The 21,067-nt window shown below is 36.6% G+C and overlaps 1 long non-coding RNA gene across 2 annotated transcripts in view; it reads left to right on the top strand.

The window, feature by feature from the left end:
• Window positions 1-20,978, top strand: part of LOC116875676 — a 98,945-nt gene extending 77,967 nt beyond the window's left edge. Inside the window, exons 1-3 of one of the 2 annotated variants that reach the window (XR_004384242.1) lie at window positions 8,914-8,948; window positions 13,349-13,415; window positions 20,896-20,978. This is a non-coding gene — a long non-coding RNA (uncharacterized LOC116875676). Of the gene's footprint in view, window positions 1-8,913; window positions 8,949-13,348; window positions 13,416-20,895 lie in introns of those variants that run through there. The other variant, XR_004384243.1, reaches the window with a different exon arrangement.
• Window positions 20,979-21,067: the final 89 nt, after the last annotated feature.

Below are 21,067 nucleotides of genomic sequence, written 5' to 3'. Positions count from 1 at the left end.
AGTTCCTATTTCTCATTTTTCTTCACAGTGCACTGATTTCTCTGGGATTAACTTCCTATGTTTAATTTCTGGGCCTCAGCAGTTGATTACCTGTATTTGGGCAGGCTTCACTCCTGTAAGCATTAAGGGAACATAGAATAAGCCTTCTAAATGTTAACCCTTTCTTTGTTTGAATATTAGACATTCCTTGTGAAACTGTAATGTGGAAGAGGAGCTCTTTTAATTCAATGCCCCGCATTCTGGAGTGGCTTAATGGAGTGATGATTTAGTGCAGATAAGTTTGAAATTAAAAAATGACTGTTTTGAAAGTATGTTATTTTTGCCTGCTCTTTGTTATTATATCCCAACAAATATTGACATGTGTTCTTTTCTTACCACACAGCAAAAAAGTATTAGTATTGCAGGGGCGCCTGGGTGGCTCGGTGGGTTGAGGCCTCTGCCTTCAGCTCAGGTCATGATCCCGGCGTCCTGGGATCAAGCCCTGCATCGGGCTCTCTGCTCAGCGGGGAGCCTGCTTCCCCTTCTCTCTGCCTGCCTCTCTGTCTACTTGTGATCTCTATCAAATAAATAAAAATTTAAAAAAAGAAGTTAGTATTGCAGTAATGTTCTGTTCTGAGATTATGACAGTCTTCCTTATAAAATTATATATTTTGCTATGCACATTGCTTACATACAACTATGAATATTATGCTTTTTCCACATAGTTTTTTTTTTTTCCCCACTCAGGAACTTTTAACTAGGATGGCCAAAAGATAGCTTCTGTTTTGCTTTGATCTACAGTCCTTTCCTTCTCTGAAAAGCAATTCTATGTGTCCTAAGTCTTTGTTTCTATCCTGTAGCATTTATGTCTCCTTCAATATTCTCTATAACTTGCCAAGCTGATGCTTTATATTTTTATATTTAAGAGCTATATTTAATTCTCATATTCTAAGGGTGGTGGGTTTTGTTGTTGTTGTTGTTGTTGTTTTCAAAATTTTGAGTCTGTTTTTTGGCCCCCAAACCTTGCTGTGATGATGATGGGGTATTTCAAATATATTTTGATGGGAAAGATCATATCTACATTATGTTCTAAACTGAAAACAGATTTCCCACTAGAGAAGGATGACAAATATATTTCTTCTGTATATCATCAAACTGTTTTTAGAGTAACTTGGGGGTTTGTTTTTCCGCCCATCCTTTTATTGATTCAGTAAATATTTATGGGATGTCAACTGGTACCAGACATTTTTCTAGGTACTTGGGATTCAGCAATGACCAAAAAAATTCCTGCTTGTGTAGAACTTAACTTTCTTGTTCAGTGGTTCTCAAACTTTGCTGCATATTAGATTCACCTAGGGAGATCTAAAAATTCCTAGGCCTTGCTCCATGCCAGTTAAATCAGTCTCTTGGGGTAGACACAGGGGGTCGCTATTTTTTTTTAAACTTCCCAAGTGACTCCAGTGTACATCTAAAAATGAAACTCATCAGTCTACAGCAGAAATTATCACATTATAACACTGGCCAGAGGATCTTGTTACAATTCAGTACAGTTTCTGAATCAGTACTCTGGGACTAGGCCTAGGAATTTGCATTTCTAAGTTGCCTGGTGAAGCTGCTGCTGCTGGTTTGGAGACTCAACTTGAATAACTGATGTAGAGCCTTGACACTCAGTTCATGGTAGCAGATCTGCCTCAGCTTCTTAGAAGTACAGAATTTCAGGCCCAATCCCAGACCTAATGAGTCAAAAAATCTGTATTTTAATAAGATCTCCAGATGACTCAAATGCATATTACAACTTGAAAAGATGTACTTCATTGCGCTTTGTCACATGCATGTCATGTAAACTATAGATTTATTTTCTTTCTCTTGAACATACTCTTAGCATAAGTGGATAGTCACACAAGTTTTGGAGACAAAACACTATTGTGGTGATTTACAATGAAATAACCTGTTCTTTCTTTCTTTCTTTTTTTTTTTTTTTTTTTTAAGATTTTATTTATTTATTTGACAGAGAGATAGAGAGCACAAGCAGGCAGAGGGAGAGGGAGAAGCAGATTCTCTGCTGAGCAGGGAGCCCGATATGGGACTCGATCCCAGGACCCTGGGATCATGACCTGAGCCGAAGGCAGCCGCTTAACCCACTGAGCCATTCCAGGTGCCCATAACATGTTATTTCTTATGTCTTTTTCTACAAGGGGTGTATAGTGGCAAATACAAATGAAAAATAATAGGTTCAATTTTTCCGAGTTGAAAATAAGATTCTCTCATGGTCCCCACCTTTTCTTAAAACATTTACTTTAGAAAAGTGCAAACTTCATTTTTCATCTCTTTGAAATGTATATAAAACCTTTAAAAAGACAAATAGCCTCTAGCCAACACCTGGGAAGTATATCTTTGAAATACAATCAGGGGAGATCTTGCTTCTCTCTCCCCGGTTCTGTAAGGTGGTAGGAGCCTAGGTCACTTCCTCCATGTTGCAAAACTACATCTTTTCATAAAGCTGTGAGAAATTATTTTTTCCTTTGGATAAAGCCACTTAGCTAATACAGATGGTCACCCCCAACTACCAAGTGAATTTGGGATGAACTCTGTGTGCAAATGGTTGGGTCAAATCCTCCTGATGACTAGTTCTTTCTCTTCTAGTGAGTTGTATCTGCATGGCTATATGAAGGGTGAGATTTCTTTGTGACTTTACAATCTCAGAAGATTGCCTAAAGTGCGTATCACATTCTGGCTTAATGATCATTCAATTTTAAATTGTTTTTTCTCTTCTAGTTTTATGGAGAGATTTTTCTGGGTGGAAAGGAAAATCTGTTTTTAATTCTATTTTCCCAACAGACTCTAGTCAGTATTTTATTAACTTTCCAGATTACCTTCTTCCACCAGCCAGCCAGAGCATTCATTCTGCATTGAAATTTTTTTGAGGGGATGAGGATGAGAGGCATATTAGAATATACATCTTATAAAAATAAGAGTGTAATTTAGATATTCTATTTTCCAATCTTTGAAAAATTCTTAACTGTGGAATTGTTTAATCATATATAAAAATAGAATAGTATAGGGGTGCCTGGGTGGCTCAGTGGGTTAAGCCTCTGCCTTCAGCTCAGGCCATGGTATTGGGGTCCTGGGATCGAGCCCCGCATCGGGCTCTCTGCTCAGCAGGGAGCCTCCCCTGCCCCCACCTGCCTCTCTGCCTACTTGTGATCTCTGTCTGTCAAATAAAGAAATAAAATCTTAAAAAAAAATAGAATAGTATAATTAACTCCTCTGTACTCATTTCTAATCTTCTTTCATCCATATCCACTTTTTTTTCTTTTTTTTTTTTTTTTTTGACTGAGGTCTTTTAAAGCAATATCTAGATATCCTATCACTAAATCTGGAACTACTTCAACATGTGACCCTAATATACTTAAAAAAAAAACAAAAACCTTTCATTCATGGTAATCAAATGACATAAATGCCCATCAGTCATTGAATGGGTAAACAAATGTGGTACATACATATAGTGGAATATTTGACTATAAAATGAAGAAAGTGCTGATGTATACTATAATGTGGTTGAACCTCCAACACATGATGCTAGGTGAAAGAAGCTAGATAAGAAAAGTCACATATTGCATGATTCTTATTATATAAAATATTTTGAATAGGTAGATCTGTAGAGACAGACCTGGATTGGTCATAACCAGGTACAAGAGGGAAAGGGGAGAGGGGAGAAACTGCTGAATAGAAAAAGTGTTCAATATGGAGTGATGGAATGGTTTTGGATGTGGATAAGGTTAGTTGCACAACATTTTGATGTCCTTGTCATCTTATAGGACAAGATGTCCTTGTCATCTTATAGGACAATAATAAGTGAAGAGGTTAATATTTCAAGCAATTACAAACTGAAAGGTTACAATGAGAGTAAACATTGTTCTGAGCGAAAATAATTGGGGAAATTCTTTAGAGCATAAGGTCACAGAAGACCTTTCTGAGGCTGTAATATTAAAATAAAGTCTAGATGTTGAAGAGAGGCTTCAAGCAGAGTCAAGAGTCTTCAGGTAAGGAAGAGGTTGACAGGTTTGAGGAACTGAATGCAGGTGTGGGTAATAGATGTCTGTGCAGACTTTCCCTATGAATGGACTGGGCCTGTAGCTGGCTTACAGTGTAGTTTAATAAACGGGACCTGTCATTCTTTAATGAACTGAATAGTTGAGTCACCATCTACTCTTCCCTCACATTGTGGTAGGATGAGGATATTTGTATAGAGGCGTCAAGGATGATCTTATTTTTATTTATTACTCTGTTCATCTTTTATGAAGCAAAGAGGTATAAAAAATGTTAATACAGGATACATATTAGGTGTATGTGTGCATGTATATACTAGGTATATATGTTTAGCATATAACAAGGGTATATATATATATATATCTTGCATATAACAGGGATATGTGCTAGCATACAGTAATAACTTTTTTTTTTTTTCCCCCAGAGAAGGTTGGGGTGTAAAACCAGACCACCAAAAGAACCTGGAGCTAGGAGAAGGAAATAGGAGACTGAATGGAGAGGAATAGGGACATCAAGGGAAGGAAACCATCTCTTCTAGTGTATGGTGGGTAGAAATGGGGTGGGTATCAACTCTTCCCTTCTAAGCTGTGTGCCACAAACAAAGCATTCTAGCTCTGGAAACATCAGCTGTGAAATAAAAACTATATTAATACTCCCACAGAAATTGTATGGGGTTCAGACGAGATAATGTTTGAAATTGGCTCAGCAGGTTGCCTGAGACAATGTAAACCCTTAAATGTTTTCTTCCACTGTGGATATTACAACTTTCTAGATATTCTTGAATTCATATTTTGTTCTTTTGTTTTTATAACTTGAATTCATATTTTGACTTTCTTTTGGCAGGGGGGCTTTAACAGATGCCCCTTTCGAGAAGACTGTTGAAAGTTTCTGAATGGCCCAGATTTTCTCTTCAGCCTCTTACTACACTTTAAAGAAGTGAGAAAATTCTTTGTTACTAGGATATAGGTTACTGACTGTAGTCAGTACATCATACTGGTAATTCAAACAGCAAAATAGTAATTGAATTCAACCATTATTCAAACATGAAGTTGTTTCACTGAATTAAATAGCTTAGATGCTTTTGTGTATGGAAGCTGGCAATGCTTAGAAGCATTTAGGTATCAGATGTAAATAAAGTGTGATATTAGATGCTTTAAAGAAGGATTGAATTAGACACAAATAATGTAGGTTTACTATTTCTAGCTCTTTAACAGTTACTCATTAGACTCATAGCACATTTTTTTTTTATTACATTTTATGGCTCTTTCTTATATTTACGGAAACAGAATTTTGGAAGGCAAAATGAGTTGCCCATAAGTAGTAAATTGTAGTAATAGGGTCAGAATTTGTTTGTTGTTTTGACTCCCAAGCCCAGTATTCTTACAACACATAAAGATCCGGGTAGATAAAGCATATTCACTTACTTAGCAACTGAGGCTAAGCATAACTTTCCAAGTAGCAAATCTATAAGCTCTACCCTTATAGTAGGGGGTATTCACTGTAGTACAACCGCCCTAGATTTATAATCCAAAGATAATATCCTCAAATCTCAGCTTTGCCACTTACTGCTTCTGGGGGGTTGGATAAGTCACTTTGACCTTGAGATTTAATTCCCTTTGATGAAGATAAAATTATAGAGTATAGTGAAGCCACTGAGAAAACTAAAATGCTCTGTAAATAGAACATCCCATTGATTACAAGATACTGATTTGAGATCTGTAAAATTTTAATTTTTGAGAATTATGAGTTTCTATATATTGCATTTAAAATATTTAAAGAATGCTTTAGTCAACTGTGGGATAGGTTTAACATTTTCACATGGGACAGTTTTGCCGTGAAACACTTTTAAAGTAGGCAGAGGATTCATTTTAAAGAATGCTCTTTATCCTATTGTTTGTTCAAATCCATACAATCAGAGGTTATTTAGAATTCTGTCATACCCCATGTATTACTCTTTAAAAGATCTTTAAAAACTATTCTGACTCCCCCTCTCTTCTGGATTGTAGAGGTTAATAAGTTCCTTAATATGTTAACTAAAAAAAAAAAGATTTTTTTTATCCAGTCCTGCAATATTTTCAATGCAGGTGTTCTTCCGTTCATACCATTTGGGCACTTCAACTGCAGAAACAGCCGAAGTACTTCTGAAAATGCCGATCAGGGAATATCCTACTAATTGCTTTTGATCTGCCTTAAAGAGAGCAATTAGCAACAACTCAAATTTATCTTTGGGGATACTAATATTCTCATGACCAAACTTGCGTTTTTGGTCCTAAAATCTTATCGTAGAGAAAATGATGCTTCTAATCCCATGAACGCGTTCAAAGAGTTATGCTGATATTTTTCTCAGATCTTCTCCTTCGAGACACAAAGTTGAGGTCCTTTTTCCTTCCTGAGGGGTTAGGTTTCACACGTGTTTATATTTAGTACCTGTGGGAGTCTAAATTGATGATTAATGGTTGAGAATCCTTTTTAAAAAATGTTTGGCTGAAGGCGGAAAATAAAGTGCTGATTGGTTCATTAAGCAATTCAATCCCAAACCGTAAAAAGTTTTAAGTTTAATTCTGCCTGAAGCCTGACTGATCCTGTCATAAACACTTTTCATAAACCTTCCACTTAAACCCAGTCTTGTGGTTTTATTAATCTAGCAATAATTCAAAATGACACCCCATGTAGCAATATAAATCTATAAGATGAATATCATAAAACTTGCACCATTACAACACCACGGGTAATTACGTATAAATGCAGTTTCCTTTAGTTAGGTATGTCTCTGTGAATTGCTGCTTTTGCCTTAGCTGAACAGATGTGTTGACTGTAAGTCTCAGTGTGTTGGTATGCCTGAAGGAAAAGACAGAAATGCAGACAGTCCCTGATGATAAAAAGTTCTGGAGTTTGGAGAGCCTGATTTGCAAAACTCAGGGAGCAATTTAGCAAAGCCCTGTATTTGCGGAGTTTCTAGTCTCTGGGAAGATTCCTTTTCTGTGTTGCTGTGTGGAATTTTTAGCTCTTGGATTTAATGGCTGTATTGATATTCTGTGGATGTATCCGGGCTCATGTGCTTCAGGCACACTTTTAGAAACTCCAAGTCCCAGCTGTCAGACTTTTTTTTTTTTTTTTTTTTTCTTTTTCCTTTTGAGGAGAGGGGCATTTTAGTTCTGAGTCTAGGGGTTAGATGAGCTCTCAGACTAGATCATAACAGACTTAACAGGATTGGAGCAATACAAGATTTCTAAGGTTATTTGGAACAGAAGACTGCATGTTTATTTTAATGGGGCAGAGAGACCTTTCCAAGAATAAGCTTAGGAGTCCATAAGAGCTAGGAGTTTGTTTTCATATGCCTGCTATAGTCACTCAATTGCAGCAATCTGCTCTCAAATAAAAATAAGCCGTGAAGGAGTGTTCAGATACCTACTATTGAACCCATGGGACATTTAGGCTTTTATAAGACAGGTGTTGGAAAATATCTGAAGCCATAGCATTCCTCCTCTCCACCCGACTCCCCCACCCTGGCTTGTGCTTTATGGGTTTAGATTGACGATATAGGAGAAAGATCTGCTTTGTGACAGGAAATGAAAACCAAGGATTACACAGTATTTTAGCACTGTTACAACTATAATTCAGTAAAATACATATGTAATTGAGGATCTTCTCCTCGGCTAGTTTTTGAAATCCCTAGTGCTTAGTACAGCATGGTAGTTTTTCCTAAGATTAAAATTTGGCATTCTTACATGGAAGCCTAAGACCTCTACAACAACTTCTATGCATTAGGTACTTACCAGATTTGTGTCTCAAAAAATTTGCATTCTTTTAGTCTCTCAAATGTAGCAGTATGTGGATAACACAGCAATGATGTGAACTTGAATATCAAACAGTTGGCAATTGGCGCTGACCTTTGCCCAGCTCCTGATCTCCATAAAGGCAGACAGAGGGTGTGGTGGTAGGCTAAGGTTATGTGGTGGTGGTGGTGGTGGTCAGGATAGGGGTGGTTGGGGAAACAATGGACAGAAGGTTGAAATCCTGTGGGGAAACTTCAGGCATTCAGCAATCCCCTTCCTCAATAGTAGCAAAGGAGATAGGATCCTGTATTCATCTACTGATAGTCTCTGGACCCATTCTTTTTTGACTCAGGCTGAAATTCACCCCTTACTTCCTGGACCCTAAACTACCATATTCTTGGAGTCCCTGCTTCTGTCTTTGAAGCCCCTTTGATATTTAACTTGGAACAGAAAATTATCAGAGGTGTCAAATCGCAGCCAGAACAGATGGATTTCATAACTTTGTGATGAGGGAGGCCTATGTTTTACCCAAGGGTTTTTTGTTTTTGTCGTTTGACTCCATTTGTAGCTGTCTGTCAAAGTTTTTACTGGTGTACAGGTAGCCTCATTTTAGATATCAACCACTATCATTATATACAAACAATGGAAAAAGTTTTGTTTTTTTTTTTTAAAGATTTTATTTATTTATTTGACAGACAGATCACAAGTAGGCAGAGAGGCAGGCAGAGAGAGAGAGAGGGAGAAGCAGGCTTCCTTCTGACAGAGAGCCCGATGCGGGGCTCGATCCCAGGACCCTGGTATCATGACCTGAGCCGAAGGCAGAGGCTTTAACCCACTGAGCCACCCAGGCGCCCCCTGGAAAAAGTTTTAATAAATATTGACTATATAAACAATTTTCTGTTGAATTATGTGGACTATTACCATCAGGGAGAAATATTATAGTAAGTCAAAACTGTAAGCTCTGTATAGTACAGTATTCCTATACCAAAAGATATAGATATTTGCTAACTTTTCATCTTTATGAGATTGAAGCTACTTTCTGATTTCAACTTCCAGGTAGTGCAAAGAATTCTCTTACTTACATTTACTCATCACATTCAAGACTCTCCAGATCACTATCAAAGTACCAGAGACCCAAGAAACGTAAGAGCCAGAGTCACAACTGAATTTATTATCCTAATTTTGCTGCTATCCCAATAGATACTTTTATTCAAATAATTATAATACACAATAGCAAATACTCAATAGCAAATACTCATTGTAGTAAACACTTTGCAACTATTTGCCTAACCCGTTTAATTGAATGCAAACAGTTGGATATCTTAAATTAACACTGGCTATTTTCCTTAAACCTTTAAAATAAGACTGCTTGAGTTTGTTTTGTTTGGACAAGAAGTCTATGTACCTGTTTATCTACTTTGCCCTTCTCACGTCAGGGGGATAAAAGAGAGAAAATGGACTCTTCCTTAGAGCAAATGGAATTCACCCTTCCTCTTTTTACTACTTTTGCTAAAACATTACTAATTAGGAGAAAAGAGAAAGTTAACAGTTGGGAAATCCTTTAGAGCTTTTGAATGAATAGGGAAAAGCAGAAAGAACTTTCGTTCAGAAATAGAGTAGGATCATGGAACTCTACCTCTGAAACTAGTAATACACTATATCTTAATTGAATTTAAATAAAAAAAAATTGAACTTGTAAAAAAAGGTATCAGCAATCGTACTGTGTACTCGAATGAAATAAATGTTAATTAAATTAACAGCAACAAAAGAGATAAAGCAGGACTTCTATAAGCTCTTCTTCAAGATTCCTCCCTCAGGGTGGCAGGAGGGTTTCCCTCAATGCAAAGCAATTCTTGAACACTAGCTGGGGGTCCGCTAGTTCATCTCAATTCTGACACCATCTATCAGGAGATAGATAGAGCATCAGATTCTACAGGCTAAGGGCTCAGTCCTACAAGACTTCCCTCTACCTCCATCCTCAAAGTTTGTAAACCACAAGTTGTTACCTATGCTTTTGACCAATAGGCTACAGATTGGACATTCCAATATCCTCTTCCTCAGATTTGATTAATTTGCTAGAGCAGCTCACAGAACTTAGGGAAACACTTAGCTTTGCCAGTTTATTAAAGGACATCGTACAATATGAATCCACAGCCAGATGAAGGAACATGTGTGGCAAAGTATGGAGAAAGGGTGTGGAGCTTCCATGCCCTCTCCAAGTATACCATTCTCCCGGGACTTCTGTGTGAGTTCATCAGCATGGAAGCTCCCCAAACCTCTGCCTTTTGTTCTTTTTTTTTTTTTTTTTAATGAAGGCTTCCTTACACAGTCATGATTGACTAGGTCCAGCATATCTCCCCTCTCTGGGAGTGGAGCTAGGGCTGAAAGTTTCACCCCTGTAATCACATTGTGGGTGCTCCCAGTGACGAGTTTCTGCCTTTGAGTGGGGTCCAAAAGTCAGCTCAGAAACCTAGCAAAAGTCAGCTTTATGCTCTTATCACAGGAAATTCCAGTGGTTTGGGGAGCTGTGGACAGAGACCAAATATATATGAAAACTAGGTTTTCATCATCTGAGGGACTAAATATATAGGAAAACTATATTTTTCTCATCTCAGTGATCAAATATATATATACATGCATACATGTATATATGTATTTACAGATCACCATATCTTAGTGGTTCTTTTTACATTCTTGTCTTTGGATAAGAACACAAGAGTTTTATAGTTCTAGAATTTGCCATCTGTCTTACCAAATGGTGTTAAGGTAGGGAAGAGCAGTATTTAAACACACAATGTACTGTCAAAATATAATATAGAAAAACCTATTTAAGTGTCTTAATATATTTTTGTTCTCAGGTCATAAATATTCATAGAGATCAATTGTTGTTCATCCTAATAGTCCCATACTTTACCATTTTCTAAGAGGGACAGAAGACTCTGGAAACCTTTACTTTAAAATGCTTTTTAAAATTTGTATTTTTTAAACTAACGCAATAAAGTTCTTTTTGGTGTACAGTTCTGAGAATTATAACAAATGGGCAGTGTCCTTAATTACTACCATCAAGATATAGAAGAGTCTTATTACCCCAATTTATTTCCTCATGCTGCCCCTAATTCCTGGCAACAAATGATCTACTGTGTCTGTGTAGTTTTACCTTGTCCATAATGTTGTATAAATGGAATCATCTAGTATAAGGTTTTTTGATTCTGGCTTCCCTTACTTACTTACTTACTTCCCTTACTTAGTATACTTCAGGTTTATTTATGCTGTTGTGTCAATTTGTTTCTTTTTATTTTCTATTTTCATTCATCAGTTGAAAGATAATAGGGTTGTTTCCAGTTTTGACTAATTATGAAGAAAATTGCTGTAAACTTTTTGTGTTGTAAATGGGGCAGTAAGTTCCCCTCCTGGATGCTTTAAGGAGCATTCCAACATGGTCACATAAATTAAACTCAGACATATGAAATTCAAGGTCTTATTATACTCCTAGGTCCTATTAGATGGAAACAGAGGGCCATACAGAAGGAGCTTCTAGGAGATGGGTTCAGCCAAGCAAGTGGGGAGCTGAGAGAGTTAAGGACTTGGTGGACAAATGCCTTTATTGGGTGGTCGGGGTGAAGTTTCCAGCAAAGGTGTGAGGGAATTCATTGGTGCTGTTGAATGCCACGAGGTCATAGCCAGGGGAGGGTAAGAAGGGGATCTTGTAGCAGCAAGGACCAGCTTTATCATCTTGGTATACCTGGGTGCCTGGGTGGAGTGCTCACAGCCTTTTTTGAGGGATATTGAAGCATCAGGAAAATGTGAAGTTCTAAAAATTTATGATACATTTCTGCATGCAGGTTTTGATGTGACCACGGTTTTAAATTCTCTTGGGTAAATACCTGGAAGTGTGATCACTATGTCATAAAGTTATACATTTTTAACTTGATAGGAAGTTGGCAGACTTGTCTAAAGCGAAGGTAGCACTTAATTTTCACTAGAACTGTATGAGTATTCCAGTTGCTCAGCATTCTCACTAACATTTTGTTGTTGTTTCAGTTTCATCTTTCTTGTAGATGTATAGTCCTGTCTTGTTTTAATTTTCATTTATTTAATGACTAGCGATATTCAACTTCTTTCCACATACTTATTTGCCATCTTGTAGTTCTTTGATGGAAGTATCTTTTCAAGTATTTTATGCTTTTTTTTTTTTTTTTTGGTTCTTATATTCTACATCTTTGTCAGATGTGATTTGCAAATATTTTCTCCCACTTTCATGGCTTATCTTTTCATTCTCTTGACAGTGTCTTACACAGAACAGAACTTTTGGTTTTGGATGAAATTTATCTTTTTTTTCTTTTATGAATCATGATTTTAGTGTATTTAAAAATACTTTACCTAACTCAAGATCACAAAGAATTTCTGCCCTATTTTTCTGGAAGTTTCATAGAAATTTTAGTTTATGATGCATTTTGAGTTGTTTTGTATATGGTATGAGGGGTGGGTTGAAGTTTGTTTTTTTATGCATTTATCGATTTATTCTCACCTATTTTTTTGAAAAGCTTATTTTTTTTCCTATTACCTCTGTGCTTCTGTTAAAATTCAATTTTCCTTACTTATGTGGGTCAATGTCTAGACTATTCTTTTATACTGAACTGTGTATCCTTTTGACAATGACACTTTGTAGTGTCATTATTGTAGCTTTACAGTAAGTTTTTAAATTAATCATTTATGCTATAAATATTCTTCTAAGCATTGATTTGGCTATATCATACTAATTTTAGTATGTCATATTTTCATTTAGTTCAAAATAGTTTTTAATTGAGATTTCTCTTTGTCTCGTGTTATTTTAAATTAGTACGTGTTCTCTAACTTTTTTCTCTTGCAGAGTTGTTTTGGCTATTCCAGTGTTTTTCTCTTTCTATATAAACTTGAATTTTCTTGTCAATATCTTAAAAAAAAAGTTACCTGGGATTTGTTAGGATTTTATTAAGTGTTGTGTTATTTTGAAGATTTTCAGTTTAATTCTGTTATTAAAGGACATACTTTTTCTAGGTTCTTAATTCTTCAAATTTGTTAAGATTTGTTTTAAGGTCTATGCTTTTTATGATCTCTCGTAGGCCCTTTATCCTTCTCCCTATATTAGAGTTGTCACACACATATAATGTATATCCTATACATACATTAACAGCCCCAGTAGGAAATATTCATTTTGTTTTCTTCAAAAAATGCATATTTTAAAGAACTTAAGAAGAATATTGTCCAACTGTTTAGCATTTGTTACTTTTCATGCATGTATCAAGTTCTAAATTTCTTGCTAACATTTCATGAACATAGTTACGATGGATGCTTTTAAAGTATTGGACTGATGATTTCAACATCTAGGTCATCGTGGGATTTTAATTACTTGATTGTCTTTTCCAATGAGAATTGATCAAATTGTGTTGTATTTATATGCTGATATATAAATATTATATGTAATATTATATATTATATAATTATATAATATATAAATATTATAATATTTTGAATTTTACATCATATGTTCCTTTGTCCTCCAGATAATGTTGATTTCTACCTCCTCACCCCAACCATCTTAAATTTTGAGGTAATCAACCTACAACCTGGGTAAGTTAAGACCATTCATTTTATTTCCCTTTCTGTGGGTGGGATTTCTAATATCAATTCGTTTTTCAAAACCTTTACTATGTTGCTTTGGCTAAATTCTGTGCGTGCCACTCAGGGCTTATTTTAGCAAGTAGATCATGTTTTGCATTATTCAGCTCTTATAACCTTTGTAGTGAATTGGGTTTGTATTGTGCATATAGCATATGCATGCAGGGGTGAGCCTAGAACATGTGGTGGATCATGGAATTCCCATCTCCATCTCTCTACTTGACAGGACCCCCCCCCCCGCCCCCAACACACACACTTTTTGGCTTCTAGGATCCATTGTGCCTTGTTCTCTTTCTAGAAAGACAGGAATTCTCTTTTAGATTTTTGCTGTCTATGCCCACTGAATAGTTCCATAACGGGGGTCATCTTCATCAAAGCCAGGAGAGAAAAGATGATATATTAAGTTTGTAGAGCTGCCATAACAGATTGCCATAAAGTGAGTAATTTAAGCAATAGAAATTTGTCTCATTGCTCTGAAGGCTAGAACTTTGAGATCAAGGTGTTGTCAGGGCCATATTCCCTTTGGCACTAGGGAGGGATCTGTTCCAGGGATCTGTTCCAGGCCTCTCTCCTAGCCTCTGGTAGCTTCTTTGTTGTGGCAGTAAGATTGTGATCTTCACATGGCATTCTTCCTGTGTGCATGTCTCTGTGATCAATTTTTCTCCTTTTATAAGGATATCAGTCCTATTGGATTAGGGACCACCCTAATGACCTCATTTTAACTTGATCATCACTGAAAGAACACTATATCCAAATAAGGTCACATTTAAATACTAGGGGTTAGGACCCCAACATAAATTTTGGAGGGACATGATTCAATCTGTAATAGATGAAGGGGGGGTGAGGGGTGGTACTCTAGGAAACTACTGTACTGGCCACTTCAAGTTTTGACTGTCCTTTTCAGTCTACTTACTACTTTTCAGAGTTTTTAGGTAATTGCCTTTTTGTATTTTGTTCAGATATTTTTACTGTAGTTGGTTTACTTCCAACTGGTGATTGTAACTTTTAAAAATAAAGATCTTTTAGTTTTAGGGTTGTACAAGTACTTCTTAGTTTCAAGGAGCTGTTAACAACCAAAATGAGAACCACAGTTGAAATGATGGCAGGTTAAAAGTCTATTTGGATGAGAACTTGGGGTCCAATATGATGATAGTAGTTTGGAGTTGAGGTGAAATATATTCCAGTCTCTGAATCATTATGATTCAGAGCAACTCAGCCTCATACTCCAGTTCTCTTTCAGTCGTGCTACTCTTGATTGATTTCTGGGGTAAGATATTGGCAGTATGGGTAGGACTAGAAAAATAAGTTGTATATTATTTCAGTGGTTGCTATTTATGGTAAAGGTCCCTTCAATTTATCATATACTCATTTATGGCTTTCTGGGGTTACAAGGGTATATTAGAAATAGTTCCTGAGATTAAGGAGTCACAGTCTAGGAAGCAAGGGAGAAATGTGGGTAAATAATTGTTGTATCGATATGCTAAGTGCTCTGAGGTAACTCACAAGGTAGGGATGGGGTGGGAGGGTTAGGCCAAGAATAGGAATAGGCCAAGAATAAAGAAAATTATTTTACTATGGGGATAGGGTTAAAATAGGGATTTGGAGAAGGGCTGGTTTAGGCAAAAACAGCCTTTAAGTGTCAAGGATGCTCTGTTATACATTTCTCAAATATTGATTATCAAGAAGCATTATGTATTGGTGCCCTTAGATGTCTGTTTGGTGGCCAAGACAGAGATGAACAGGAACGTAAGGAAAAAACATATTTCAGACAAAGGACTAAAGCACTTGCTACTATTTTTGAGATGTTCTTCTAAGCATTGATCTAAGAAACAACACACGGGATAGAAATACAGAAAGACCTCAGGAGAACAAACTTTTATCCCCACAAGCACATTTCTATTTCTTTGGTTCATTACATTCAATAATTCAGAATGGTTCATTCACGGTTTGATCTGATAATAATCAGGCCAGGAAGGGGAAGTAATTTGTAAATGCCATCCAAAGTTAGGTTGTGCCCTGAAGTCTTTTATTGGAAATCTTATTTTGTTTTGAAGTTAATTGGAGAACAGTTAATTGGACAAGGCAGTGGAGGAAGGATTAATTTAAGTTTCTATGAAAATTGGCACTCAGGACTTATGTGAACCATGGAGGGCTAAATTAGTAAGGTGTACTCTTGCTAGTTATTATCTAGCACAACCATAGTGATATGTATCAGAAAGTGAGCCTGCCAACAGAACAGTTTGGGCTGTTCTTCTCTAAAAGGCTCTCTTACAGTATTTCAACAACCGCAATTTCAGATAGCACATTCCAAAATTACACTGAATTGATCATGTTGCAATCATAGTCGAAAACAAAAAGGTTGTTCTCTGTAGTATGAGAGCAACCCGCAGCCTCAGAAGGATGGAATAAGTAAATATCGATTTGAGTTGGGGCTCAGAGTCACTATTACCCCATCTGTAGTCCACATGGCTACTAATCTCTAATTTCTTACTTAAAAGGACACTGAAAACGAATCTTAAGTATGGAACAAATTCCAGAGTCCTAGAATTATGACGAGTACCTTATCAGTGCTTCCATTTTTACCTCCCCGAACTCCAGAGCATGCCCTGCATAATCAACAATTCAGAACCTTTTACCAAACCGTAACACAAAATAAACCTGCCTTTTCACACCTCCTTGCCTTTACCTAGTGTCCCTTCAGGGCACGCATTGCATGGAGCACTGGGTGTGGTGCATAAACAATCGATCTTAGAACACTGAAAAAATAAAATTAAATTAAAAAGAAAAGAAAAGAAAAGAAAGAAATGCACTCCCTGACTGTCCCAGCCACCCTGCCTAGAAAATCTATTTGTGCTTTATGACTCTGTTCAAACAAGTATCACTTCCTCTCTAGTGCCTTTTTGGCTTTCCTAGGCAGTTACTTACTTTTTCCCCCCTGTAAACTTATAGCAATTTAGTCATACTTCTATTATAGCCCTAATTAAATTGCATTTCTGTTTACTTAGTTACATTTCTCCCATGTCTTCTTGGCTCTTGGCTCCTTTGTCATCGTTTACTGTTGTAGTAGAAGCTTAGTAAATTTTGATAGGTAAATATTTCAAAAAAGTAATCTTTAAAAAAATTAATAAACTAATATACTATACTTGGAAGGGAAATGTACTATATAGACCTCAGATGTAGTATTACTGTGCTGGATATTTGCCTAACCAGATCTATTATTTACCCTTTTATATCCTGCTATGTGTCCAAGAAAGCTGAACTTTACGGACAGAATTAATGTGGTCCCTTAGTCTCCTGGTTTTGGTTGAGTTTGGCCCAGGGGACCAAGGATAGGTGATCACAGAGTGAAAAAAGAGTGGATCTGGGTATTTATTCCCATAGCTTCCTTTTTGCTGTATCTTATGGGGTTGGCTAGGTCCCTCTACCAAAGGTCACACCTCCACATGATAGCAGTCTACGCTGGGTTCTAGTCTCTGCTCCTTCTCTCTGTCCCTTAGGGCTATGGGTGGTGGTAATGGTCTCATAATGTTGCTTGATTGTCAAAATATAGCCTCTCGTATTTCCTTAGTCTTATCCACACCTTTGTAATTTGTACCTTTGTTAAACTCCCTCTCCCCAATTATCCAGTATGGGTGTGCCAATTAGTATAACCTTTAGGTAAGATTTTTAAAAGGAGTGTTTCATGGAATAATTTTCCTCAGGTTGTTACCGAATATGTGACAAAAGTGTCTATAATTACGAGTTTAGGAAATACTGAGTTCAGTAAGTTTTATTTAGTATTCCCTAAATATTTTACCACTGTAAAGTATACTGTGGCTATCTTGTTATTTAGCATTACCATTAATGCCTCACAAAACTAGGTGTTGTTGTTTTTTTCCCCCAAAGTGAAGTTGCAAAAATGCTGCCTTAAGCTCACCAAAGATAGACTATGGTAAAATGTCAAAATTAGACTCCTTCTTATCATCAGTTTACCTATTTGTTGGGAAGAACATTTATTTTATTCTAGTAAAAATCTAGGACCTTAAATTACTATTTGGATACTGAAGTGGTTATCTGGTTTTGTCTTTAACTCTAAAAAATATCCTGAACTACTCTGTACTATGTAACTCCAAGTACCAGAGAAAATGATCACAAGTAAGAATTATGGGGATGTAAATATAGTCTCTCGTAAGTTATTCCTTTTTGAAAGTAAAATAAATTGAGAACTATAAACTCCTTGTTAGCAGATGTGAACTGAGAGAGACTCTGCTAATTTGTTTTACTGCCAAGCTCATAACTATATATATCAAGACTGACAATATTTGTAAGGGCATTTATTACTTAGATTTTTCTCAGCAGGAATTACAAGCTCACCTTATAGTAAATTACCTCCTCTTGGATTGATAAATATGTATTATAGAATAAATTATTTTATCAAACTTAGCTCGATCATAAATTACAGATTTTGATGAAAATGTCAAAATGTTTGATAAACTAAGTGGCCATTAAGCCATTTAATTTAGAAACTTTAACATAATGAGAAGTAATAGTACATCTTATATTTATCCAGCATTACTTAAATGAACTCCTAGTTGTCTTGCTTCCAAGTCCAAGCTTTCAATTACTTGATAACTATTTTGAAATTGTAATGCTTATATTACAGCACTTCTAATTTTTAACATTAGAGTTATAAAAGGAACACTGTTTTTGCAAGTATATTTTTCAGCTATAGTATAGCTAAAAGATGATGGATATGCATGACAAAGAAACAATCTTTCTAGATTTATATAATTTTCCTGATATAGGAATAATATGATAGAAGCAACAATTAAAAACATAATGGAAGAAAACACCTCTCAGCCAAAAAGTAGTTGAAATAAAACAAACTGTCTTCCATATTGGAAATGCTCATTATATCTTAGGTGAGATTTAAGTGATTGATATCCAGTAATATTATAGCAAAATATTTGAGTTACAAGAATATGAAGATATCTTACAACTGTTAAGAAATCTGTACCAAGAAATGAGAATGAGGTTGTCCTTAGGCTTCATAGTAAAGATGGACAATGGAATTTTATACCCATTTGGGAACTCAGAAAATAAATTACTTAGTACTCTCCTTACAAACATTTTTTGAGGTGCACCAGGGTGGCTCAGTCAGTTAAGAGTCTGTCTTAGGATCAGCTCATGATCCCAGGGGCGCAGATCATGATCTCATGATCTTGGGATTGAGTCCCTCATTGGGCTCCCTGCTTAGCAGGGGGTCTGCTTCTCTGTCTCCCTTTGCCTCCACCCCCTTGCTCATGTTCTGTCTGTCTCTCTCAAGTAAGTAAATAAATAAATAAACAAATAAGTAAAGTCTTTAAAAAAATGCATTTTTTGACTTCAATTTTTCATTCAAGTGAGAAATGTCTCAAAATTATGAATCAGGATGGGAGAGAAGATCTAAGATTTGTGAGTTAAAATGCTGTGTTTGCCATATATTTAGTAATAGCTTTGTGACCCAGATGAGCATTTCAGAAGATAGTTACCACAGAATTTGGTGAATGACTCCACTACTTTTGAGTTGACTAGCAGTACTGACACACTGAATCACAAGGCTTGGATTGTGTCCTTGGAAATGACATACTTAATCCTATAGAAAAAACGGAAAGACTAAGGAGCTGAAATAGCCTGCTGTGTTCTGGTAAATCAAATTGGCAGTAACCTCCAAACTGAGCTGAAATCAGTGCCTCAATTTTATCATAAGATTTATTGGGCATTAGTCTGAATTTGATCTATAGAACATCTAATTTACTTTGGGTGTTAAACTAAGTGTGCCATTTCCTTTCAGATTCTATGTATTACAAAACAGAATCACTTTCAGAGATACAGACTCCACCTCTACAATGTATGGACAGTGTAGCAATTACTGGGGTAGGACATGTGTGTAGATGTGGGGGTCCTCCAGAAAGAACATGTTGTCTTAGACAGAAACATGAACTACTAAGTCTCTAAAAGAAGTAACTTCACTCCTGAGAAAATCAGTTGTGAGTGAAAGGAATGGTAAGTCTCAGATGAAAATAAAACAGGCAGCTGAACCAATTAGAAAAAGTTAAATCACTTAGGTGGAAGCCAACTGAACTTGAAATTGTTTTGGAAGCTGAGATAAAGAAGGACATTTTAACAGAGGCTATAATAGGAGAATGCAGTATGGTTTCACTGCCTTATAAGTACCTCAGGTGGAAACAGTAAACTAATTCATTTTCTTCCCCCATGGCTGCTTTTAGAAAATCTCCCTAAACTAATCCTGCGTTAAAACTTGCTGTAATAACCCTATGCATGATTCAAGGTAAGTGACTGAGAAAGTGAGTGATGTAAATATGTTATTGGTTATAGCTAGATGACGCACATCTAGCAATATTACAAAGAGGCAATAGTGCTCAGTTTTCAGTAGAGCAGAAAAATCATTTGGGGGTGCCGAGTGAATTTGTCTATTTTGAGATTTTGACTCAGAAAGTTTGGAGTAGAGTCATGTTAATTTGTATTTCTAATAAGCACACTAGTTAATTCTTCTATAAAATGTTTTAAAACAGCAGGATGCCATAGTTACTTACAAAATTAGGGCAATTACCTTAAATTTTTAAAAATTAGGATGATTACCTTAAAATGTGGATATGATTCAATTAACCACTTATGTGAATCTCTTAACACAAAACCTAGGACACTGTAAATGTATAATAAAGTCATATTCAAAATGGTGTAATACTTCTGCTATACTTATTAGTAACGTTTCTAGACCTGGATATATAACACAATTATGTAAATGTATTTATTGAAAAGAGACTAGAAGAATAATTACAGTTGACCCTTGGACACAGGTTTGAACCGCACAAGTCCACCTACACATGCCCCCACCCCCCAAACCAAACCAAACCAAACCAAACCAAACCAAAGTAAACCAAACAAGCACCACTTTACAGTTTTCCTTAGGGAATGGGCTCCAGGGTAGTTAAACAAACAAACAAACAAACAAACAAACAAACAAAAGACGGAAACTGCCTAGCAGCTCTAAGCAAATCTAGGCAGAGAAGCCCTGAAGGGGAGCCAGAGGAAGCCCTCAAATGGCTGGTGCAGCTCTAGAGGCTCCTAATTGTGCTTGAGGATATGCCTTTAGAAGAGTTACTTGTTCAGCCCAACATGGGGGTGGTCAGCTAGCCTGGGAAGGTTAGTCAGGTGGTTGCCTTGACAAGTTTTACCTCCTCCCCTAGGAAGTTGTTATCCAGGAAGTCAGAGATGGGGGTCTTCACAGGCAGAACCCAGGGTATGCAAATCAAAAGGGGGGACTAGTTCAGGTTCTTCTCCAGGATCATGGTGGCTTCTGTGGTGTCCAGGTTTTTGTCCCATTCATCTTGGGAAAGCTTCTGTAAGTCCTGGAAGAGAGCATGGCCACAGCATTGTTTTTGCATCTTAGGGAGGCCTGGTACCTTCAGCTTCTCCTTGGCCAGCTCTGGAAGAAGTGGCCTGTTTCCCCAAGAGCCACATCATCACAGCAGAAATAGGAGCCAAAGGGGTAAGTGTAGGAGGCCTGTAGATGCATGCCGTCACCAGGTGCTTGATGGCCTCTACCTAGATGGAATAATTCT

This window comes from Lontra canadensis, unplaced genomic scaffold, assembly GCF_010015895.1.
Source record: "Lontra canadensis isolate GAN:19392208 unplaced genomic scaffold, GSC_riverotter_1.0 scaffold42, whole genome shotgun sequence".
Classification (NCBI taxonomy): domain Eukaryota; kingdom Metazoa; phylum Chordata; class Mammalia; order Carnivora; family Mustelidae; genus Lontra; species Lontra canadensis.
Note: the sequence above shows the minus strand (reverse complement) of the source record. Positions and strands in the feature narration are given on the sequence as shown.